Source organism: Thermobia domestica, chromosome 18 (genome assembly GCF_964235325.1).
Source record: "Thermobia domestica chromosome 18, izTheDome1.hap1.1, whole genome shotgun sequence".
Lineage (NCBI taxonomy): Eukaryota > Metazoa > Arthropoda > Insecta > Zygentoma > Lepismatidae > Thermobia > Thermobia domestica.
Window position 1 is genome coordinate 153519303 of NC_137471.1, and position 27460 is coordinate 153546762.

Genomic DNA, 27460 nt, shown 5'->3' on the forward strand with positions numbered 1-27460 from the left:
TTATCTCATTGATTTCTTTATTTTCAAGTCTTTGCATAAACATTGTCCTACTCGTGCAAAGAAGGAGCACTTGAGGTACTACTAAAATATGTACGTGAAAAGGCGATTACTACCACCAAAACTGAACACGAATATTGTAGATGAAACTTTTAAATGGCAACCAATTTAATACGACTCAGATTTTCTTATCTTGGCCTAAATTTATTTTCTTATTTAAATTTATCGTAATTCAATGCCTTCTTTCGTCGAATGCTTTTGAGAATACTTCATTGGCAACTAGAAATTTTTCGCTAAATATCTGATAGAGTATAGACAATAAACTTAGAGTAAATTAGTAAATGATACAGATTATATTTTTGGTTCGCAAGTTATTAATAACATCCTCCAAATATACTCAGCTTGAGGAAATGATGAAATGTTCGAATTGATTATGAACTCTTGTACAAGGATTACAATAAAGAACTTAAGATCCAGTTAAAATTAAAAACTAAAATAAATTAGTCATATTGGTAATATTTAAGCATAAGCGACGTGAAATAAGTACTTTCTAAATATTTATGAAACATTAATAAAGCACTTAAATTATGACGAAGAAACGTAGAATAGGTATGATTTAGTCTTTCTGATCACGTACAGAATGAACAAAAATAACATTTCGATATTGGTAAAATACGAATTTCAACAAAGCGGTAAAATACGTGAAAAAGCAGCTTGTATATATGGTGTTTCAGGGAGAAAGAGGAATACTTTGGAATAATGTCAACATAGGTGACTCTAAGCAAAAAAGTTAATTGAATATGAGCCCTATTCTCAATGGTTTCAGAGTTACAGATTGCGAACAATTTCTGACCTTATGTTGCTTATTGCTCGCTCTGTAGTTAATCTTGGAAGGGAAGTTATTGAAGGAAATTGGAAATCAACGTTACCATACAGTTCCCTTAAATAAATCTTAAATTAATGTTACATGTACTCTACAACTTCCCTCTCCAAGACACCACCTGCCACAAGTTGCAAACCGTTGGAAAAGTCATTCCATCAAATTTTAAGTGCGTTATGTCTCACCGCTGTAAAGTGACGACAGACTGAGGAATAAGAAGCCTAAGATAAAAAGTGGTTCACAACCAATAGCTCTCAAACCAATCAGTATACGACCAATGCCCATATGAAGTTGTCTGTTTAGAATTAGTCATACTACCGTTTCTCAAAGTATTGCCCTTTTCCCTTGAAACATCCTATATGTTTAATAATTTGTAGATACAGTATGTTATCTTTGAAGTAAAAAAAAAAAAAAAAAAAAAAAAAAGAGCAAAATATCTATCGTAAGAAGGAAGGAGCCAGAAACCAGATATAGTGGAATTTTATTTCGCCATGTGTTATAGCTCAATATTCTAAGAAAAAAAGAAAGAAAAAAAAAAAAGATTTCCTCAGAAAATCTTACATACCTGTGTACAAGGTTATGTGGATTTTACTGAAAAGCTTTTTTTCTATTCTGGAACTTAAGACAGAGGATGGAAGAAAAAAAGTAATGAAACTAAACTACAAGTACTACAATATTTTGGTTATCATGATCCTATTCTTCAATTCTACACAACACGTAAAAATCAAGAATACTGAAATTACAATACAAGACACCTCACCAAAAATGAGTATGCGAGCCCTAAATATTCCTTTATCAATAACTTCAGAGATTGAGCCATTTATTTTAACGTGAAAAAAAAAATACCCGAAGTCCTTATAAAACATGTATGGTAAATATACCCCATTTCACAGATAAATTTATGGTGTCATAATTCTTTTCTTCAACCTAAGCAAACAATTGTACGCAATGTTGTTCATACTGTTGCGTATACTGTTGAAACATGATGATCGCTGTTCAAAGTTACCAACACCAAAAGCATACAACTTATGAAATAAGGAATAAAGATGTAGATACTACAATATCTAATAAACTTACCCATAATACAAACCTTTCCTTCAATTTATGAATTAATTCAATTACATTTACAATTGATGATTTCAGTTATCACGCGTTAAAATAATTTGTATTTAAGGTGATTGTAGTTTCACAACTGAACTTTTCATTGATACACACCAAAACTTAGCAATATCAGGAAAACAACACATCATCTCCACCTCGAACGAAGTGGTCATTTTAGAGATATACATAATTCTTCTAATACTCTTAAATTAAATTTATATCAAATGATTCGTATTTTACATGTTCGTTTCTCTAATCCTTGTCTGTGAAGAAATTTATAGTGTATGAGACCTGCACAATTTCATATTTACTTGATGAAAAAGATTAAAAAAAAAAAAAAATTATATACTTTCCCAAATACAGAGCTTAGAAAAGTAACGGCGACACTGTTTACACGTCAGAAGGATGTGTCTCAGCAATACAGGAGTTCCGCAGGTGATAAGGGAATGTGAGACGATGAAGTATGGCGAGAGATAACGACTATGTGTTATTCAGTCAAAACAAGCAATGTTCTAGAGAAGGCAATTTGATGCGCCATAACAATATGTTTCGGAAACACGAACCACGTGCATGGATCGAGATTGAAGTGGCAAGTGGGTGCAGTCCAACAATGTTTTCCGGGACTTCGTGGCGACCTCTTCGTCAAAAGTGACCACTTCGCGGGATGCACCACAACACAAGGAAAGACATCACACATACAACATGGTGATCGCTGCGGTACATTGACAAAGGTTGACGTGCTGACGGTTATGACGCCTTCCACACGTGTGGTAAAAAAGATACAGAGATGGGAGGCAATTAAATTCAGGGAATTTAGCAGATGCTTTTATGTGCATAAAACCAGATAGGAATTATAACACTGTTCTCATTACTTGTATAAGATCAGACCTTTGACGAGTCTATACGTAAAGGAGAGTCGTACTACAACGTACGTTAAAAAAATGTAAATAACTTTTCACTGATGGTGATGTCCTGTCTGATATGAACCAATGATCTAACCAGAAAGAAAATATTACATGAATCATATAATGCACTTCCAAACCAGCTTGTCTAAGATCGACGATATCAATGGACTACAGTAAGATATCAAAATAGATGCTAATAATTGGTTAAAAGCACTACGAATTGATTTTCAACTGGCTCCATTCTTTCTTCGAAGAGTGTAAAGATTATACATATATTTCTAAACATTCAATAAATTTTGGTAATATATTGAATCCTGGAAATGAGATGTTCGGCATGGCTCATTGGTATCAAAGAATATGGTGATGTTTGAAGCTATTCCCAATCAAAACATATTAGAAATACTAACTAAATCCAAAGTGTAACATACGCACCTAAACGTAAATGTATTCACTAATATTATAAAGGTAACCAACAAAGTTCTGTCAGTTTTTGTGGAGGTCTGCGTTAAATTGTCCCTAGGACACCGTAAGTTGAATGCGAATGGAGATAAGGCGAAGGTCAGTTTTTGGTATGGGTATATCCAACATACTATGTGATCGTGGCAGTTCAGTTACACCGTGAACTTGCGTAAGGACAGAATGAACATGGAACAGAATGTCACAAGGGTGTGTATGCTGTACAAGTTGAAACTGGGGCCAAATGCCGCTGCAGCGCGGCGGAAAATATGCCACGCTTTTGGTGAGAGTATCGTGACTACGTAGAAAGTGCAGTGGTGGTTTAACAAGTTTAAGGACGGTGACGAAACACTCGATGACGCACCACGTGCCGCAAGACCACCACATGTACAATTCAGGTGAACAGTGGCCAGATATGTGAGGAACTGGGACTACAATTCAGTATGAGTGGAGAAACCATTCGGCAGCACCTACAACTTGGAAAGCACTACAAACTGAGTCGTTAGGTCCCACATAATTTGACTTCGAGCCAGAAGGCAACGCGAGCAGATACTTGCGTTTCTTTGCTGTCTCGTCTCAGGAAGGAGCCATTTCTGAACAGGGTGTTGATATGTGATGAGAAGTGGGTCTTGTACGAAGCTCCACGGAGCCGTTATTATTCGTTACTATCCCATTAACTGGTTCCAAAGTAGCCGAAACCAGCACAGCACTACAAGGTCTTCCTTGTGTGTTTGGTGGACTGCTCGCGGCATCGTGCATCTGGAACTGCTACCAGCTGGTCAGAGCATCAACGCAACTGTGTACTGTCAGCAGTTGAGCCGTGTTGAAAAAAAACTTAAAACTCTGGAGTCAGCACTTCTGAATCGCAAAGGGGACCTCCTGTTGCAGGACAACGCTACGCCCCACGTGGCTAGGATGACCCGGGACACCATTCTAAACCTTGGATGGGAAATACTATTGCTTCTGCCATACTCTGTGGACATTACACCATCCGATTATCACCTGTTCCATTCCTTGGACAATCACCTTAGAGGACGCCAGTTCAAATCCCCAGTAGAGATGCAAAATGCACTTGATACCTCCTTTGTTTTACGGCCCATTAGGTTCTATTACGATGGAATCCATGACCTTCCAGAACGTAGGCAGAGGGTGTTGATGCTGATGGGGATTATTTTTGATCGTCCAGGTACGTCTTAGGTGACATATCGATGTTCGAAGGTGGTGGGTGAAAAAGCTTCAGAACTTTCTAGGCAGGAATAAAAACCTAATTTTCGATAATAAACTACTTATTATTTACAATTATCTAAATGCAGTTTAACAAGTTTATACAGTACAGAGAATGATGTATGTCATCTCAGATTTGTACCGTTAATATGGAATTTATATCTTAGCTCTTAACTTAGAACATACCCAGATATTTTCTAATAATTATAAACCTCTTTTTCTCAATTTTAATGATTATTCATAAAAAGAAATATTTGGCTAGTTATAAACCTACATGTAAAACGAATACAAAGTATCACACACCATGCACGTATTGTAACAAACGGGCAATAAATTCAACAAGTTGTTCAAATGAAGCCATTATAAAAGAAGGGAAAATAACTGGTATTGCAAGAGTTCCGACATTTTTTTTTTTTTTTAAATAAATACTTGTTTTGATTTCTACTGAGCAAATGGCAGGCTTACATTACACTTGACAAGTTTCATGTGAGCCTGAATAAACGTTGACAATACGTGGAAACTTTTCAAAAACTTCCATAACTACTGATTTAAGCAAATATGAAGTGCTTTGTCTATCATACATGTTAAGTAAATTTAAATTTACCAATTAGTATATTTTGTTTCAAAAATTGAATTTTTATCATGTTCTCAATTTCGTGAATGTTCTATTTGGTCGCACTTGAGTACTCGTTCACACTTCCAGCTTGTGTAAGTCCGTTGATTTCAATGAACAACACCAAGATATCAAAAAGGATGCTCACAACTGATCAAAAGCACCACAGATTGATATCCAACTGACTCCATTCTCTCTTCCAGGCTTGTGCACATCATACATAACAATAAATTTCTTCATTCTCTGCTCCTTACAAGGAATGTGACAATTTGTGTACTGCAACTCGCCTACAAAAAACAGTTTTGGAAACAATGAAAACCATTTCTAAAATATCGAGAAACTAACATTCTAGTATGCAACAATATCACAAGAAAAAATAAGGCAAAACAAATAGTTATCACTCAACGATTATACAGCAATTATATTAAGAATAATTAATACTTATATAGTATGTGTCTTGGGAATCACAATGGTATTATTATATTCCTAGTGTAATTTCGGGAACCAAGTCTGTTGCCTTCGACTTCTAGACAGCAAAAGACAGCTTCGGCTTCAGAAATATTTTCACACTTTATTTAACTCACGTATTCTGTTTAATGTTGTTTAAATAAAAGAATTAGTTTTTTTTATTTTTTTTTCACGTTAGCACGAAACAGAGTTTAGTAAATCATTTGCAGTTTTAATTTTCTGTTCTGCATGCATCTTCCAATTACACTCAGAGAAAAAGTCTTTTACTTGCCTGTTACACGAGAATTTGTATTCGAAGTACAGAGAAGCAGTAACTCACTATAATTTGTGGATGTGTTTGAGAAATACCCTTGTTAAGTTATAAAGGCAGAAGTTCAATTAAAGTATATTTTAATGGGTTAAAAAGTACCTTCTTTTTAACACAGTGTTCGAATCCAACTTCGATTCAGTATTAGAAGATTGTGAAGACTCTGCATTAGATGAAGAGAAATATTGGAGCTGCATACGTTTAGAAAATTGTGTTAACCCTTCTTTAATCTTCTTGTAGAACATTAATAGTCTAAGTTCTATTATAGTTATTATTTGGAAATCAGATGTTCCTTTCGTATTATTACAATTATAAAATTATGAGTTAAACATTCTAAGTTAGTTGCAGAGCCTTTGATAACAGCGCTTCCAATATACTACGTGTTCTGTCAACCTGTCAGAAGCCAACTTTCGTTAACTGTACAGTAGTTTAATTGATTTTTCCCTCGAAAGCTCTCCGTTAAAACTTTTAATTACTCCCTCCTTAGTCCTTTAATTGTTAGTAATGTACATCTTGCATAAACGGCTAGTTTTAAGCATGGTGAACCTAATACTTCAATTTACCTATTTTTAAAAATAAACCTCGAAAATAGTTAAATATTAATTGGGAGTTTGATGCAATAAGGGCGTAAGTCTGAAATATCCATTTGGAGAAAACGATGTTGAAAATTTAAGTGGAGTTTTATTCTTACATAAAATAATGTAATATGCAGCATTTTATTCCGATATCGAGTTGAAATTTTGACAGGAGGCTTAACAAGCATGATAAAAACCACTCATGCATTTGATGCAAAAAGGGAGTAACCTTTTAAGCGTAGGGCTTACGCCCGTATTACATCAAACTCCTCAATTCTACTACGATACTTCCTAAGTATGTAACAATGAAGTAAATAAATAAATGAAAGAAAATCTGTGACAAATAATCGGGTAAAAATAAAATAAATCTATTATGTTTAGTTTTCTTTAGTGCCTGAATTGTAAAAATACATTGTGAACTACCTTATAACGAAAGAAATGGGCTTGTTCTGTAGTGCATATAACAACGGACAATGTATTTCCTCATTCCATTCACTACTCGGAACGTGGAACACAGATATAGTCCAATGATCTTCCCTGAACACATTCCTCATTAATTCAAGCTCAAGCATACGGCTCGAAGCCTGTTAAAAGGTAATTCACGATTAACTGAATTTGATAGACCAAACCACTAACACTAGATATTGGACCCTCAATTAACGTGGAACTGTAAACTATTAGTTCAGTGTAGATAATAAATACATAAAATAAAACAGAATTATTACTGAAAATACGTCAATAAAAAAAATAAAAAAAAGTTTATTCAGTGCGCAAGAAACAAATAAAATCCAAAGAAAACGAACTTCTACAATCTCACAATTTTGAATTTTGAATGCAGGGATGAAAACAGCTCTCAGGTACAATGTGTGATCAAAAATACGATTTTTTTCCCCTTTTAAGCAGCAACTGCTGACGCTACACTCATTTGATGTAATTTGTTCGATAGCTGATCCGTTGAGACAGCCAGCGTCAAGATGAAACACGTTCTGACTTGTCAGTCCGCGTCCAGAGCCGCTAGAGGGAGGTCGTGTTTACCGTGTCTTTCGCGCATCATGGATTTCGAACAACGCGGAATATTAAGTTCTATTTCAAGTTGCAGATAAGTGCCAAGAAACTCACGAAATATTGAATTGATGTATGCTGATAATGCTGTAACTCTGAAGACTGTTTACAAGTGGTATGAACGATTTAAAAGCGGAAATGAATCGGTAGAAGATAAGCAATCTTCGGGACGTCGATTAACCACAAAAAAGAAAACGTGCATAAAGTGCACAATTTGTTCGTTCAAATAGGCGAATAACTATTTAAGAGCTTACCGAAAAACTTAGCATCTCACAATTTTAGCATTTTAACCGCCGATTTGCCAATGAGAAGAGTGGGTGCGAAATTCATTCTCCGACTTTTGACTGACGAACAAGAGTTTTTGACCGATAAAAATATTGGTGTTTGTCCACATCCACAGTACTCTCCGGATATAGTACCGTGCTAGTTCTGCCTCTTCCCCAAAATTAAAACTGTGCTTAAAGGAAAAAGTTTTGACACCATTCCTGACATCAAGATGGTTACGACAGAGCAGCTGAACGCCCTTCCAAAAGCCTTCCAGGAATGCTTCCAGTCTTGGATTGAACGTTGCGATAAGGTCAGTACTAGCTAAGGTCAGTACTTTGAAGGAGATTCAATCAAATTCCATGTAAGCTTATTACTTTGTTTCTAATATGGTGAAATTATTCACCGTATCTTTTGACCACGTCTCGTATATTTCGAAAAATACGGAAATACTTAAATTTTAAAATATGAAAATAAAATTTTTGACACCTTATTCATTAGAAGTATGAAACTTTGAATACAAGGGAATCTTAAAAAAGAAGATATTAAAAATATGTATTTGAACAGCACTATTAAGATAAATATTCATGGGTTTTCATTTTGTCACTATGTTCTAATATTCAAAGTAAATTTAGATATAATATTGGCCTTGAAATGTTAATTTGCTGATCGAATGTAAACACACTTCTTCATTTCTTCATTCAGGTATATGTCTTTATGTACAGTATGACAAAATACAATCACCTTCACGTACAAATTCTACATTACTGCTCTGAGCTTACATCAACCTCTCTATACTCGTATTTAGGCCTTGCATTCTACTCTTACTTAAGCAAGATGCAATTATTGTTGCAAACTTACGGTGAATCACACGTTAAGCATCATCCATTGAATTCTTCGATTACTGTATTTGGGGAAACTGGAAGTTACACATCCTATTCATCTTAGCGATGACACGTACTTAACTTACTATGGTATCCAGGCATAACTGCTAGACACCCTGTAACGGAAAAACAATTATATATATATATATATATATATATATATATATATATATATATACAAATAAATAACAAAGAAATAAACAGATAAATATGCTATTCTAAGTGCTAGCATAAGGATGTTTTCCCCCTGCAACTCGTACGCAGAATAGTGTTCCCACATTTGGAAGACCACAGCAAACGTGTCACATACTCAAGATGGCCATGGTTAAAATCATGATTTATGGTAGCAGGTTAAAGTAATTTTGAATTTGATCGATTCTGTTTATTTATTAATTAATAGAATAATCTGCAAGTAGGTATCTAATATTTACCCTAGTAATTATTAAGATACATACCAGTTTTCAGAATTCTAGTTTTCTCACCATTTTTCTCGGCCTTTTCAGTTTCTCTACGTTCACAATATATTCCACTTCCCGCTTTTACGTTAAGGAAAATTTGAGTTTTCCATCATTCACATCCTGTAAACCAGCGAATGTAGAGGAGAAATGGTAAATTAAATTTAAAAAAGAACTTGGGATACAGGAAAAAGTTAACTGTATATTGAACTTCAAAAGTACTAATATTATTACATAAATATCTTCCATTGCTATGCAAATTGAATAATACATAGCCAGACAGAAATAACTAACAGTTAAATGTAAAAAATGTATTCTGAAAATTGTTTACTTTAATGTTGTTCTTTACTGCTAGATATTTAAACTAATCGCAAATCATCTGTCAATCTATATACTGTTAATTATATATAGCTTGAAAAGCTTTTCACCATTTTCTCTTTTTCTGTTAAGTCCCTTGAAAAGTATAAAACCGGATTTATACTGTATACCAAAAGGTACAACTATTCTACGAAAACCATCTAGCAGTTTTCGAGGTTTACATAACCCTTAGTATTTCCCAGATGATTTTGAGATCTGTGCGTTAACATAGGGGAATCCAGAGTGGATCAAAATTTAAAAAAAAAAAAGTTAAAAAAAATGCCTATTACTCTCAAAATTTCCCGCTTGAGGGACATGATAGGGAAATGTGAATGTTACCCTTTTAAAAGCTGTTCTGTTCTAAAGAGAGTGATGTATGTACCATGATCCTAGGATAATAGGGATGATGCTGTAGCTGCTTGACTGAAAGTCTATAATTTACCTTTAAAAAGAGCCATAATTTAAAAGGGTTAAGAAACATTGTTTGGGATTGATATAGGTTAACGATTGGGGATAATTCAAAATTCAACCCCAATACTTTCACTTAAATAGCATAATTAGCATTTAATAGTAATTCCTAATGTTTTTTCTTCAGTTCGCGACTTGTATTATACGAGGAGACAGATTTGATTTAAATGAAACAAATCGATTTAAATATTTGGTCTAGGAATTAATTCGTGCGGTTGGTACGCACAAATTGAAGCTGTAGTACAAACACAAAATACATAAATACCTTAAGAAAAATATTGTCCATCGCTAGCCACCACTTTCGCCCATCTGTCAGGCAATGTACGGATTCCGTGGCGAAAGAAGTCCTCATCCTTGGAAGCGATCCAGTCAGAGACCCATGTTTCGATATCTTCTGAAGAAGTAAACCGCTGTCCAATCAAATCGTTGTTCATGCAATCGAACAAGTAGTAGTCCGAAGGAGCAACGTCTGGTGAATACGGCGGGTGGGGTAAAACTTCCCATCCGACATTTTCTAAATAGGTTTTGACCGGTTTTGCGACATGTGGGCGAGCGTTATCATGTTGAACAATAAGTTTATCATGTCTGTTCTCCCATTCTGGTCGTGTTCTGGCCAGAGCTTGCTTCAAACGCATGAATTGTCGTCGATAACGTTCTCCATTCATAGTTTCACCCGGTTGCAGCAGCTCATAGTACACCACACCTTTCATATCCCACCATATGCACAGCATAACCTTTGCACAGTGAATATCTCGTTTTGGTTGTGATGGACCTGGTTCACCTGGTTTCACCCAGGCCTTTTTTCGTTTAGGGTTCTCGTAATGGATCCACTTCTCATCACCCGTAATAATTCGATGCAGAAACCCCTTTCTGCTCTGTCGTTGAAGCAGCAATTCGCAAATGGTTTTTCGTCTTTCAACGTCTCTGTCTTTCAATTCATGTGGAACCCAATGTGACATCTTTTGAATCATTCCCATGGCTTTCAAGCGTTTGGAGACTGTTGTTTGATCAACGCCTAATGCTGCTTCAAGTTGTTCCTGCGTTTGACACGAATCCTGCTCGAGCAATGCTGTCAATTCTTCGTCTTGAAATTTTTTTGGCTGTCCAGCTCGCTCTTGGTCTGCCAAGCCGAAATCACCACTTTTAAACCGTGCAAACCACTTCTGACACGTTCGCTCAGCTAGAGCATGGTCACCATACACTTCCACCAAAATACGATGACTTTCAGTCGCACTTTTCTGCATGTTAAAGTAATGCAGCAGGACACCCCGCAAAAACACTTTATCAGGCACAAATTGCGCCATGTTCACTTAACTACAAACTGGTGTTGTTGACGCTTTAATCCACTGCCCTATACTACGAACGATACGCGATGACAGGGGTTTGCAACACATGTGTGGATACACGGAACTGTGGGACGCTCCGTTCGTTGCGCCATCTCTTGTCCACCCGCACGAATTAATTCCTAGACCAAATAAAAAAATCAACAAAAATGATTTTTTTTTCCACCTGCACAGAAACTTTAAATAGTGTTCAATCACATATCTGCCTTTTCACTGTCCCGAAACAAATTCCATGGCAAGACATACCAATAGAAAGGAAGGAAAATCGCTCAAACTCTATAGACTGAAACTCAACTTACTATGTGTGTGTGCATAAAATTAACTTCTAGTATTACTTTGAAGTTCCTAACTATATTTTAGACCTAGTTTTAACAGGAATCTTTATACAAGGAATTTGCTTTAAAACCTAGTGAGAAATGCACAAGCCGAAGTGGCAAATAGGAGTGCAGCACAGAATTGGGGCGCCGCATGTCCAACTTGTATCACTGTCATTCACATTATACTACATCAATAAAAACAGTCGTTTCGAGTGTATATATTGTAAAATGAAAGGAAAACTTTGAGTTTTACGTCCCAAGATTATGCCGGCTAGGGTAAGCGAGACGGTGGTAATGAGAAATGGTGATATGAAGGAAGTGGGAGAACCACGAATAAACCCACGCACACGGTGTTTGTTCACCACAAAGTTCACTTGGCGCGAGCTGGGATCGAACCAGAGACCCCCCAGCACCAGGGGTGACCACTGAGCCATCGCAGCTTCTGTATATTATATTGTGTACGATACTCCCTTTGAAGGACTATATGGTAAATATGATTTTATTATGTTATTTTTATCACTTTGATTGAACTTGAGGTATGTTGAAAAAAAAGTGCAAGTACTTAATGTTATTCCAAAAGACCAAGACCAGTAAATAAACAAATAATAATAATAAAAAAAATGCATACATGAGTACATTGCCTCTAACATGAGTTATAATGACGAAGCCGTAAAGCAAACTGTCTGGTCTTTACGATGTAATACTCCATAAGGAAACTATAATAAAATAGGTCTGCAATAGTACTGTGGTAAGGAAACGTATGGTCATAAAAGTGTCTCAAAGAAATGGGCATGGGGTTCTGTACCACAAAAATGTTTTTCCCACTAATTTTGTTTATACAGTTCTTTTCATTGACGATGCACATGCTCCCTACAGAAGCACCACCGGACTCCAGCTTCGGTTAGAGATACTACTTGCATACTAGTGGTCATCTGGCACAGGACGGTTAGTAGTCTTTTGCTTGACAGTCTTTATAGCATATGTCATAACGAGGAGCATGAGTTAAGCCTTCCAAAAATCAATCTGTACACAGGAATGAAACTCGTCCCGCAAGAAATGTTTGAAGGTCGTAAGAGTATATTTAATCATAAAAGAATGAAATGCATTGCAACATAAGGTATGATCTCAGATTCTTAACCTGCATGATTGTTGTTATATTAAGTTCCAAATCAAGCAGTCTTCATTTGTGAAGTAATTTAAGGTGCTGATTGAGAATAATAAACCATTTCCCTTTCAATTTTTTTTGCCTTAAATGATTCCCTAAGATTCTAGGTCCTTATTAACCTGGCACATGCCCAAATTATTGTGCATAGGTTGACAATAAGCATGCAAACTGATGTACCCAGGAAATAACTACGTGCTATGCTATTGCCATGAAATTCACTCAAAGTGCCTGAGAAATCGTTTCTAAGGGTAGGAGTAAAATTTATGGGTGCCAGACACAAATACTCGTCCGGGTGTGTCATATAAACGACTGTAAAATATATATATATACATACACACATCAACTTGTGTTAGGAGCAGTTAAAAGCGAGAATGCTATGTAAGTGAATCAGGCCAAAAGCGTAGCAAAGGTGCCCGCGCCAAGGGAACAGGCGCGTTAGCAACAGAGGTGCGCATATTGACAACGACAGTGCATATAAACATAAAAGATTCCGTACATGGTGCAGAAATACTGCGCCGTAGGAAATTAGTAGGGTTAAGTGCTATATCGCGGGACCAATCTTAGGAAATTTGCCGGGTCAGTTGGAGAATTTATTTAAGTTTGTGAGGAAGAATGAATGAAAGTCAGGTAACGGGAGTAGTAAAAGCTAAGAAAATGGTTGAGTTTGTAAGTTCTAAGCGGCAGTGTATGTGGAGGTGGACTATTTCGCGGAGACAATGCCGCGAAAGGAGCGTGTATGTTAAGGCTGTCAAATATCATGTGTGAGTTATATAGAACTATTGAAAAATAACGAGAGACAGTTGTTGAAATTTTACGAAAGACACGGTATGTAAAACAGGCGAACAGTGTGTGGTAAATGGGAAATGAATTGAAAATACAGAAAAGAAAATGAAAATATTATTTTCAGCGTGGGAAAAGGGTACCGTACGTGGGATTCATTTTCTTCTTGAAATTGCAAAAGTTTACAAGCCTGTTTTGAAGGTAAGCGACTTCTAACTCAAAGGCAATGTACATCTGCACAGTGTACAGAAGCTATATTTTATCTTTACAAGTGAAACGTTACTAGTATGAAATCATGACAAGTCGGGGTTTGCCCAAGCGGCCTAGACCGAAAAAAACCGTTTTTTTTTCGTATTGAACACATCTAAAAAACCCACGTGGCTTATCGTTAGTATATCATTAGTACAACTAAGGTGATCACATTGAAAATGATTTTTTTCCCCAGATTTTGGACTTTTCTTGGGCGAATTAGATGCTTTCACGTTAAGGTACACATTAACATTCAACATAAGACCTTCATAAATCTCTGAATGCAGTGAAAAAAAAAAAAAAAAAAACCTTAGTTTGGGATAATTGTGGAGCAAATTAATGTATGGATTATGCTTATAGCCTGTTTGAAGTAAAATAGAAAATACTTTCCGTGAATAGTGTGCTTCCCAACTTGCCGACATCGAGGTTTTACGGATTTAAGGGCATAGGTGCAATGATGTAAATACGCTAGTTGATGCTCGGGGCAAGAACTCGACTTAGCACCCCCCAAATATTTACCCAATTAGGCACCCGGGGAACAAGCCACGTTTGTTCCCCTAGTTACGTCACTGCATAGGTGCCGGTACTACCAGGAAATATGTAAATACATTAGTAAAACTATCAGAATGACTTCTTACCTTTGATGGTAAACACAAGTAATTATAATTATAGACATACAAGTAATCATTATTCTTCAGTAAAATTTGGTTTTCCAACAGCAGCAGCTTAGTTCAGTTCATTTGTTGCTACTCTTCAAATATGCATTCTGTAGAATCAACACCAGCAATAGTGTAAAAATTCTTGTCAAATTTAAGACGCTTAATACTTGGAGCTCTGACGACTACGTAACGCTAACTATTTCAAGTGCTGAATTCATACTTCCATACTAGTGGAAGATTGAATGTACAGTAAAGAAAGCTACATCCTCGGAAAAAATCCGTTGTGAAAGAAGCGCTCGGGAAATTCCCATAAACGAACGCACAAAGCATCTGAAGTGAATACTTCAACAATAAAACTATTTATTTTACGCTGGAAGATATATAATTTGATTTAAAACATTTAGATAACTTTACAAAATATGAATTATACCTTTGTTTTTTAAAATTAGTTTTCGGGAAAGAACTGTCTTGCAACAAGTGCTCGGGAAATCCCCGTAATGGAACGCACAAAGTATCGGAAGTCAACTTCAACAATAAAATCATTTATTTTACGCTGGGAAATATTTATTTCATATTCGACATTTTAAAACATGAAAGATATCTTACGTTTTAATTCAATATATTTGGCATTCACATTTGGCGAACGTCACTGAGGCTCCTTCTCGACACGATCTACATGTCTCCACGTGTGTGGTATCTGCCTGTATCACACACTACAGGGTACAACTTTCGGTCTTCTAAGTTTAAATTTTCAGGCTACAAGGCACGAGATACGCTAAATTTCCTGTTTAGATTTTCGAGGCATACCAACGTAAAATTTCAAAACGGCGGCCATTATTATTATTATTATTATTATTTTCAAAATAACGGGCATCCACGCTACAAAGCTTAATTTTCGGTCTTTTAAGTTGAAATTTTAAGAGTAGAAGCACGAGATACTCTAAATTAGCTGTATAGATTTTCTCGGTGATCCGATGAAAAATTTCAAAATGACGGCCATTTTTCAAAACACCAGTAAATAAAAAAATTGTTGCAAGTTGTGACATTGACTATCTTAAAACGTAAGTCACATTTTAACACGTTTGCCGCAAACGCATTAAAATATTTCGAAAAAAAAAAAACAAACAAACGAAAAAACCCATATGGGTCGGGTTTTTCAGAAAAACCTGGGCTTATATCCTATAACTACATTCCTCTTTACATGCACAGACTCATTTTAATCTATAATTACGGCATTTATTCCGAAGTTTGGCGTCCGCTTTCGCCACGTTTTTCCGCTATCTCCTTTCCACACTTTCTGCAATTTGTTATTAGGTTCATTAATCCGTGCTCTTCACAAACTTTTAAAAAATTTTGCTCGTTATTAACGTATTGCTTCACAAATGTTAAAACTGTTAGTTCATTGCCGTTGTACATTCGCCATGTTGATAACATAAATGCTCGTTTCTTTCCCACAATGCAACTGTTCGGTTACCTTGCGCCAAGTAGTTCCCTCCGCTCGCCGTATAGTCCCATGTTTATAACAGCTTATATATAACAAATAAACAGATTTTTCGACACTCTTATATATTATCAAGCACACAAACGATCTAATTATCCATATCTTTCCTGTAAATTTTAAAAATTTTCCTGGAAACGGACGCCCAACTTTGGAACTTAAACCCTTAATTACAATTTCTATGACGGACTATTCTTAATCAGTACCTATATTGTCCGTAACGTATTATAGTAACCTTATTCTAAAGTTAACACAAATATACACAAATTGCTTCCCATGAAGGTGAAAAAAATAAAGCTTACGTTTAGCAGAAAGAGTCTAGCTCTTTTCCTTTAAAAAAAAAAAAAAAAAAAAAACCGGTAATAGTATACATGAGAACGCCGTGATCTGCGTTTCTTCTGTGTTCTATTACCACTTCTACATGAAATACCATAAATTTTTGTACGTAGTGCAATATTAAGAAGTATCCATGTGCACAAGACATGCGATATGCGTTAAATTCCCCCCCCCACACACGCACACATAGTCATAGATAAAGTACAAGGGCACTACACATGCAGATATAAAGTACAGGTACGTTCTTTTTTATTTTCGTATCAGTTGATAAGTAAATCAAAGTCGCTTTGTTACCCCCTTGGTAAGTTCGTAGATACTCAATGAATAATCCCTAAAAGTATGAGCGTCCAGCTCCTTCGGGAACTGACGCGGCTTTATGTATACTATATCCAAAACGGCTTTATGTATACTATATCCAAAAAAAAAAAAAAAAAACTTACAATTTTGGTGATTTCTGTTTACATTAACTTAGTTTAGATTAGTTTATGTTATATTATATTAGTTTAGGGATTCAGCATAATTTTCCAAAAAAAGTAATAGAAATTCGCTTATTTCTGCTAGTAGATTACGGTAATTCTTTAGCAATTGGGGGCCAACACTAAAGAAGACAGAAGAAAATGTGCGCTGCGGGTGTCTAACCCGCCTTCACTCGCTGACGCTCGCTCGGCAATACTGTCTGAATTAAATGTTGTTAATCTAAGCCAAACCAATGTGAATAGAATATCGCAAAAAAGTCGGTAAAAACCTATCCCCCCCCCCCCAAGGCTAAACACTACCCTAGATTAGTTTAGGTTAGCTTATAATAGATTTGGTTACATTACGTCTAAATACTTGCATCATTCATTTCTCCTGTAAATTTTGTTTTTTACAAGCTTCTGGACTTCTTCTCCTCAACATACTCCAAAAATAATCGGAATTTATATTCTGCACCTAATCTCGTTGTTATCAGTATATCACATAACATACCATAATATGTTTAAGAAAATTACTACTTTACAACTACATTCAAGAAAATATTGTTCTGTTATTAAATAACATACCGGTAATTAAAAAAAAAAAAAAAAAAAAACTACTAAGCGGAGCTTTGAATTTTACTTGCTTACCATGAAATTCAACCGACTCATTCTCAAACGCGTCGTCAGTTTCTTTCGTGCGCTTATTTAGATTTCCACACATAGCAGACGGTCACTATTTAATTTCCTTACCCAATAAGAAAGCATGTTACAAATTGTTTATGACGTTCTGCCTTTTGACGTCACTAAAACTGATGTACGAGTAGCTATTGGCTAGAAATGGAAAAACCTCCATCTAGTTTTCACACTAATATCGTACCTTGGTGTGGATGCAGTCGCTACCATAAATAAAACCCATCCCAAAGTTTGGAGCCTTTAAAAGTAACAGTATGACAACCCACCGCCCCCCAGAAGTCGGTTCTAGATCTGTCCCTGTCTGTATGTATTGTCGAAAACAATGTTTCACAATAACATTTAATTATCAAATTTCTTGTTAAATAAATGAAAAGAACACTCATAAGCGTCGCTGCTAAAAGGGACGTTAAACGCAAAATGAAAATCATGAAAAGAACTGCCCTAGGTTTTTAAAAAAATCACCGAATGTTTAATACAATGAAAATTTGTATTTGCAAATAAGACACTGTTCAAGAATTAGGATGTTTAATGTTTTATTCTAGATTATAAATTTCAAAATAGTGGTCATAAAGAGGCTGGTAAGAAGTTTATAGTGTGTACTGGTCACCGACCTTAAAAAAAATAACCGCAATATATAATAACGGGCTGTTGGCAACCCTAGTTAGTATGCACAGGGCTATAACAATATAAGAAGCCTCAAACTTTTATGTACAGTAAGGAACACTTCTGAATGGTACACCCATATTGAAATTTACGGCAAAAGTGTACCATCCTGAAGTGTCTCTCCCCGGGCCCCGGTACTGTTTTGGTTGTCGGGGCTCAGCCCCGGATCTTTTCTCTTTACTTTTTTAAAAATTTTCTCCGCATCTGAAACAATGTTTATAAAATCCGTACCTTAACTTTCCTTTGTCACTGTTTCGGTAGCTCGGTGGCTCACATTAATGTAAAATTCAAGTGCATTATTGAGGCAACCGGGGAGTGAGAAAATAGCAGAAACAAGGTTCTTTTCTCTCCGGTCGCTGCTGGTAATTTTCTTTTTTCTATTTGTTTTTCAACAGGGGCTATAGCTGAGCTATAAAATCCTTGGGGGAGGAGGGGGCGGATAGTGACAGAAACTAAGAAGTTCTTTCTTCTACTGTTTTGTGTGAGCTTTCTAGCTTTTCAGTCCTTGCAAGAAAATACTATAGCCCTACCGAAGGCAAACAAGCTCATATACAGAACAATCGAGGTGTTTAAGGTCCATAAAGAGAGAAGAGGCATATACTGGGGAGAAGTACAGAGAGCCATAAAATTGAAATATTTTAAAGAAGTTCCCATGAAAATGAGTGGCAGTAAAAAAACGCTTCGTAAATTAACAAAGGACAGTTCTATGAACAGAAGGTGCTTGACTGAGAAGGACACTGTGTACTCCGAAATGATGAAAATTATTTACCTTGAGTACTGGCCGGAAAATATTAATGTTGATTGTAGCGAACAAGACTTGAAAGAATTGTGTGAATTGTTTTCTTTGTGTTTTCGAGAAACTATTCAAACTTATCGCGACTTTAAGGATAGTGGAGGCAGGCAGGTCTTGGGGAGAATGAAGGTACTAATGCAGTGTGTGCAAACGATACCAGTCAGCAATGCTGAGTGTGAGAGGGGTTTCAGTGTAATGAATAATGTTGTCACGCCAACTAGAAACGCGCTATCGGTTGGAAGTGTGTCATCTTTAATGACAATAAATATTAATGGTCCGCCATTGTCCGCAACCCCTCCTGTACGTTAAGCGCTGGATATCACAAGGAAGAAACACCGCCCTGTCAAGTTGCTAGGAAAGAAATCGAGGCAGAAGAAAAAAATCGAAGGAAGCTTTATGGAAACTACTGTGACTTAACTGCATTCATTGTCTTATAAGAGGTAAATTCAGCTATTTTGATATTATTATTCACATAAACATTATGTTAAAATACTATTTTGTCATGAGATTTTTTTGATTTGTGTTTGCACAAGTTTTCCCAACTCTATTTAATATGGAAGTGCCTGGAATTTTACAAGATTTGACTAAACCGCACACACACACACATTATATATATATATATATATATATATATATATATATATATATATATATATATATATATATATATATATATATATGTATATATATATATATATATATATATATATATATATATATATATATATATATATGGTAGCCAGGAAGGGCCCCGGTACTTTTTTAGCAGAATTTCAACACTGCCCTTACTGTACATCCCATTATCCCTTAAATCCACTTTTAAGGTAAAATAAAATAACGAAAGTTTTGGTTGGTTTCAGTTTACCGCCCCACGGTTATGCCATGATGACTAAAGAGACTTGGACTTACTGATTATAATGGAATCTGAACCACTTTTTCCGTTCAACTGTATCCCACTGGGAACCGAATCCACGCTATATTTTAACAATGTTAGCTATTGTGCACATCGATACATCTTTTAATACAACAATATTTTAGTTTTAAGCTAACAGTTTTAAGCTAACATCTCTTAAACAAAATAATATATTAATAGAACTGTCCTTACGTGGAGTTGTTATTCAAATCCAGTACAAGTAACATTGCCAAAGGGGGCCAAGGAGGCGGGCGCTACCCGTAGGCTATACCTGCACCCCAGACTGATAGTATATATTAATATTGCGCAAATAATGTGAAATTAACCTTTTCAGTATAATCCCCCTCAAGTAAAATGTATCCACCCTTCGATTGTGTCCCCAAGAAATTAAATCTGATACTGTAATTGGTGGTATAGCATATCATAGCCAGTTTAGAACTACAATGAACCTAATATTTTTATTTCACATATTTATTATTTTTAATTTTCTTATTTTTAAAATCAAATGCACTTCACTTTCCTAGAATCACACTAAGGGAGAAAATAATACCTATATGAGGAAGAACATACCGCGTAGAGGGAGCATTGTTATTCCATTGTTCAAAACTGTTTGACGATGGGAGGCTAAATGAATATTTCGTGCGTTGATATATATATATATATATATATATATATATATATATATATATATATATATATATATATATTGTTATATGATGTTTTGTTGTTCTGAGATTGGCGTAGCAATTGTGTACACTTTCTTTTGTGAAATCATAATTGAGATCACTTCTTCACTCTCCACCCAGTAATACAAAGTTGGTTCGGAGTCCAACTCCCTTTTAGCCTCGGTCTCGAAAACGTCTTTGGCTTACTGGTTCGAAGATGATGAGAAAGCGCACTAATAGTGGTAGAGTTTGGTACTGGAAATCGAAAAAATGAAATGAAAGTTTTACGTCCCACGGTTATGCCGGTTAGGCTAAAGGAGACGGTGATGATGAGAGATGAGTGAAATGGTGGAATGATGAAAGTGGGAGGAAACGGGAGAACCCCGAGAAAACCCACGAGCACGGTGTTTGTCCACCACAAAGTTCACTTAGCGGGGGCTGGGATCGAACCCGGGACCCCTAGCACCAGAGGTGAACGCTCTACCACTGAGCCACCGCGCCCCCTGTACTGGAAATCGAAACCCAGGTAACATATGAAGACTATGAGCTGAATCTAGAAAGGTGGGATGGCTTGTCTAAATTAAAGAGACCATTCCATTTTACGTTTTATTTAAAAAAATAAAAATAAGCATACAGATGAATTTAACAAATCGGTTACTTGGAATTACAACTTGGAAGGTTTACTACATCACTTAAATGGGAGCACAACCCCTATAATACTCAATGGGTGCTAGAAGGTTTTTATGCTAAACCGCGGTTTATTGAATATAGTGAAATATGAACTTCGTACATCGCAACTTGCATTGGCCCGAAGGGAAAACTGTTAATTCTCGAAGAGGGAATTTGGTCTCAGATTGAAGGGACTTCGTATTCGTCACTAAACATTCACAAGGTGCTAATACAAATCTCAAAGTGCTCATCCCAAGTTGAAGGGGGAACTTAGAAAAAATAATCACATACCTGTTGTTCTACAAAGCGGCCGGGAGTGGAGAGCACACACACTCGTCGTCGGTCTACTGTAGAATCAACCGGAGCGGCGAACAGGCCTCGTTTATACAGGCGTTTCGTCCCACGCATTTCTGCCAGTTCTGACGTAGCTCGAAGGCGACGTCACGAGCCTCATCGAGCTTGGGAGAGACTTCTTCACGCGCATGCTCAATAGTGGTTAAGACTTCTAGTGTTTTCGATGATTTTTCTCTATCACACCGGGATTGAAATTCCTATTTTACATTTAGTTTTACAGTTTTTATTTTACACCTAGTTCTAACTACATAATGTATTTCATGTATTTATTGCTTTCGTGGTATTCCCTAAATATTGCATCTAGGACCCAGCTCTGTGATCTGAGTAAATCAAAGCTAGGGTCATACCGCTAATACATGCGTGTGGATTGGTGTCAATGAGGCATCAGGTCGCCAAATCAATCTGAATCTCAACTGGCTCCGTTCTCCCTATCTCTCTTTTCCTTACTACACACACAATTTGAAAAGCGCGGGCGTCTGGCCCCATAATTTGAGTCCGGTTTAGGACTTCGAGGCACAACTGTGTAACAGTTATCCGCCGACCTCGGTAAAAAAATAAACAAAAAAAATGTCGAAAGTTATCTTTCTGGCATTTATATTCAATTACAGAAACGGTTGCCCAAGGCAAGTTGCTGGGAGTTAAAGGGTTAATATAGAACTGGCCTTACGTCAGGCGCTAGTAAATTAAAAACAAAACTTTCTTGAGGGATTTGAAGGTTATGGACGACTAAACTGCAAGAAAGCGTGATTGTATGATTTAATGTGTCATAACTAACTATAGTACGTTTAAATGTTACTCAATTCCATTACAAAATAGTAGGTTAAAATATGTAAGATGAAACCTTACAATCTTGGAATCCTTCTAGCTTATAATTATCAAAAGGTTTCGTGTGAACTCACAATAGTATATTTTTTTTAAACCAATTCCTAACCATATTATTAAGCATGACTTCGAACCGATTATGAGTACAACTTCTAATATTATAAAGAAAATTAAGATTTTGTGAGTTTTTTGGTTTTTTTTAAGTACAATTGTCTTTGCTGTACTGAGTACAATTATAGTTATTCGTGTTAAATGTAATTGTCTCAAGCTACTAATTTTTTTTCAACTATAGATGAAAGAAATTCAACATTAAATACACTTAAACAAAAATAGCGTGAGGCGCTTTAAAGTTTGATGGAGATGGACGATAAATTACAAGAGTAGTTTTCATTGGTTATAGTATAAGCCAATTGGGAAAAACATGCAATGATATAGACTAGGACCCTCAATTGTCTTGCCTGAGTTTTTTTTTAATTATTGCGGGGTTGTGCCTTACAGTTTGTGAACAGCATTTCTTATGTTGTTTCAATATACCAGTTATACTTCATAAATCATAGGCTATACTCTACTTTCCAGAATCAAGTGAATATTTTATAACCTGTAATGTATTGAAAGTATTTGAGTACTCCCTTGAGTAAACCTTTGAAAATATTTGAGTACTCCATTACATATCTGGTAATATATTTATTTGTAACATAGAAGCGATTGCATACTAAATGATTAAACCGCATATGTAAAATAACTTTAATAATTAACAACTAGCGATTAAAACAGTTGCTGAATACTTAATAAATGTTATAAGTGCGTCTATACGCATTTTATATTAAACTCATCCTATTGTTATCAAGAATGAATCTCACATTATTAGTTATTGCTCTTTATATTGATAATGCAATAGATGTAATATATTACAAACTTACTGTATAGCTCTGTCCTATACAGGGTAATCATAGTATGTACATGTGTTTTTTTTTAAACTTCTACTCAGCCGGATTGCTATTGCAACTTCGATTTGGTTTCTCTCATCCTGTGTGGTATACATTACGCTAGACACATTGATATTTTTTTTGTATACTGGCAATTTTCAGACGTTACCAACCAATTAGTGCATTTTAGCGCACCTAGGGATTTATATACCATTACTTTAGATTTATTTTTCCATGAGTGGTTCTGTTATCAAGAGGGAGACTGAATGGTTAACATACTGACCCTATGGTTAGTGTGTTAGCTTATGCCCTAATGGCCTATGGTAATAACAGATACAAAGTCTAATAATCAGGGATGCAGTTACACTTGCTATACCAGAGTACATGTTATTGCAGGGGACTACATAACGTTTCTTTATAATTAGGGGGAATGTTAGGGGGGGGTTTATAGGATGATACTGTTATTATTCCTAGTCTTATTATTACTAATACGAATATTAACGTATTTTATGTCTCTCTTTTTTTAAATAAAAAAATACACACCGAAATCGAGAGGGATGTCTTTGTGGTTCCAAGGGAAATTTTACGAAGTAAAGTTACATCATGATTTTATCATGTTAGTGGCTCTCGTTGATTTATAGGATAGATTTTAAACGCAAAAGTTAACCACAACATAAGCTATGGTTGATATGTTTTTAAAACACACCGGAAGTGTGTTCCGTTCTTTCTTTTAATTCTACTAGCCTTGACTGATAACAGGCCGCGATTTCCGTTGTGGTGAACTTTTCTGTTTTTAAATCTTAAATGCCTAGTGTAAGGGATTTATTTATGCGGAGAATAATTCTATATGATGACGTCACGGTGAACTGTTGTAGAGCACCGTTAAATACAATGTGCAATGGAGAATTTAATAAATTACTTCCTTGTCTTTTTCGCTTCGGTGTTTGCCAAAAGATAGCTATACAGAGGGTTCCAAAACTTACGGTTTTTAACATGGTGGAATGAAAATGTGCAAACTCGATTACCATACTCACATATAGGCTTCTTTAAATGTCTAAAAACAAACTTATGCTTTTACTTGACCCAACAATAGAAATTTAATTTTTACATTTAGACAATAACTTTCCGTGGTTTTTGATATGTTAGATCGTGGTTAGTACAATGAAATTGAGTTGTTTCATATATTGAGAAAATTTTAAAGTCTCTTGACGTTGCTTACAATCTTCTTATGATTTGTCACAACGCTGATTTGAAAGGAGTTTTTATTCCTTTTATTTTGAGTCTTATCACTTGTCCAAATTTTGTGTTTGTACTGATACGAGAAGAGTTTTTCACCTGTAAGCACTGAACTGAGGTAAGTCAATGGGAGTCCGTCCGTAGATAAAAGAGATTTTTTTGTCATAGTAGAAGTTTATAAGTCTTACGGTACAGAGAAAGTTCTGTATCCGGATGGAAGTTTAGGTTTTTGGTCACTGTTGTCCACTAATAAACAGTGATGGATTGAACAATAATAATAATAATCAATTTCCATATCATCCCTCTGGATCAGCCCTGGATGGGGCCGACAGGCGGCGATCTGGATCCTTGGGTACCTCCAGATACCAGGGGGGGCCTTACTTTAGACATCACACTGGGTAGGCAATGGATATAGATCTGCAATCAAAGAGGCTATTAGACTACATAATCATTAATGCGTTACATAATAACCTTTGGCTTATGCGAAGTACTTGTTTATAGAGGAAGTCCACCGAATCCGATTTTGTAATTGTTCATTATATATATTTTTCAACGGGGCTGACCACACATCAAATCTAAGAAAGATATAGTAATCAATGGAACCTGCAGGGGTTACCCAAAAATGAGGCTATTCGAAGATGAGAGTCGAATACAGAATGTTTTTCCTCCAGATGTCCTGAATGTGCTGACCACACATCGTCAGAATCTAGGTATAGAAACCTGTTTAAATATTGTATGTGATTGTAGTAATATCACAAGAATCAATTTTGTATCATTGAACAACTAAACCGGAAGCCTAGAATTAAGTGTAGGTGCGCTGACCACACATTATTGTTAGGATGCCTCTTGTGTTCAAGCCGAGACGGTGGAAGAAGATCAAACAACGCCACGGTAAGATAAGTTTTTCTTAAATTGATTGATGTACCTAACTCGGTTTGTTTCTTTGTGAGTGGAATGATAATGATGGAGGAAACTGAATTAATAAATATTCTTTCCACTTATTGTAATGATTAATGGGTGATGAATCATATGGTAAGTAAATCCAAGGTACTTTACAAAAAGGGACAATACCTGGTTTGTTATGAAAACGTCAGGACGTAATGGCCATATTGACATACATTAGCCGTATATTTTGTTTTCAGATGAAGTCAGGTTGAGGACTAGAGCGTTAAAAGGAACTTTGAATTTGGCCAGCGTGGCGGAAATGAGCTAATTATACAGCTTGGTATAATGATAAGTGGCTTGTAAATTATCAGCTCAGCTGACGAATGTTCGGAGAGAGAGGGGAAAAAGGGGGTTTTGCATCGCAACTGAGAGAATACATCTAGTATACTGTTACAGACGCCGGCTTCCGACCATGGACTTCTTAACATTGTCAGATAAGTATTTTTGCATTGTTTTCCTAATTTAGAGAATAAAAAGTGGTCAGTCGTTCGGATTTCTATGCATGAGTACAAGAAGTCTATTGTATACAATCTTTTATACCTTGAAATGTTAATATTATCTTTCAAACCCTTTTTTTTGTTTTTTAATTAAACTTTAACAAAGATTGTGAGATTTGAATTTAGGTTACTTCGTAAACCACAGAACTAATAAACAGAGTTGAGATTCAACAAGATTTAATTAAATCTAATTATACTTATACAAATACGCCAATTAACATAATTAGTTCCAAAGTATCTTCAAAATTTATATCAATCAATTTTAACTAAAAATTTAACACAAACTCAGGCAAACGAGTATTAATTTTTGAAATTCTTGGCTAATATCATACTTGAAATTCATGGCTAGTTTTACACTTTATTGAGAATTTTCAATTATATCAATCAGACTGATATGAATTTGAATCGTGTATTATTTCCTAATTGGTAGCCATTTCTATTTTCACACCTTATTACACCTTGTGTACCCATAGTGTTCAAGATAAGACGTATCTCACAATAGGGCAATCCAGCACTTGAGAAATTCTCGGTTAACGTGCATGTTATCTCAATTGTTAGAGAATTCTTGAAATAATATTGTAGGGTTTTGAGCTCTATAAAGTTAATTAATATAACTAAGACCCTCAGAGGAGGCAGTCTTATCTTGCGCACAATGTGATTTGTTCATTATATTTGCAACCCTTTGTAGGTAGCTTAGTAAGAATAACAAAGAAAAATGTCAATTCCCCTTTTTTTTGAAGTAAATTGATATTCAAGTCATTAAAAACTTATAACTTTTAACAGAAGTATAAAAAGGAAAACGAATACTCAGTTATTTCCAAGGCGTAGGTCCTTTCACTGCTTTTACCTGGGCACGTTCTGCTTTTAGGCCTCTGAAAGGAAAAACCTGAAACGAAAAATGCTCACACACACACATAGCATTATAGGTTGGACGCGGGGACCTGAAGTTGAATGTAGTGTTCCGACTACTTATTAGCCGAAAATTAACGAACTTGGTAGTTAAGGCGTGACTGGATTTAAAGAAGAGTTATCTTTATTTATTTTTTTTAAATATTAAGTATGATGCTAATTATTGCACTGTGTTATTATTGAGTATAATAATCAACGAGTTTAAATAAGGTCTTAACTTTGTGGTTCATATTTTTCAGCTTGTTGGAGTATACGTACCATCTATTACTCGGAGAACGCAAAAGAAGGAGAAGGGAAGATTTACGTCTCCAGAGACAATAAGGGGAGTTATTCTTGTTACAGAGTAAGTACTATCTCCTTGACTTGTTAGTGTGTTATTTTTGAAGCATGCATTTCAATTTCTTCACGTCAAGCTACCAATTGGTTTTACTAGTGAATGTTAACATAGTTGAGTGCTAACTCGAGTGCAACGAAATCACAGTTCATATCCTGGGAGCATCCCATACCGATTTTTATTACTACTGAATTAATTGAGAAAAACAAAAAATCATAATGAA

The 27460-nt window shown here is 35.7% G+C and overlaps 1 long non-coding RNA gene across 1 annotated transcript; it reads right to left on the reverse strand.

Annotated features, from left to right (window-relative positions):
* Positions 1 to 4653: 4653 nt before the first annotated feature.
* LOC145674971 (uncharacterized) lies at positions 4654 to 17544 on the reverse strand. The gene is made up of 4 exons (XR_014129091.1): positions 17467 to 17544; positions 9192 to 9314; positions 8714 to 8852; positions 4654 to 5463 (listed from the first exon to the last, which is right to left on the reverse strand). It is a non-coding gene; the product is annotated as an uncharacterized LOC145674971 (long non-coding RNA).
* Positions 17545 to 27460: the final 9916 nt, after the last annotated feature.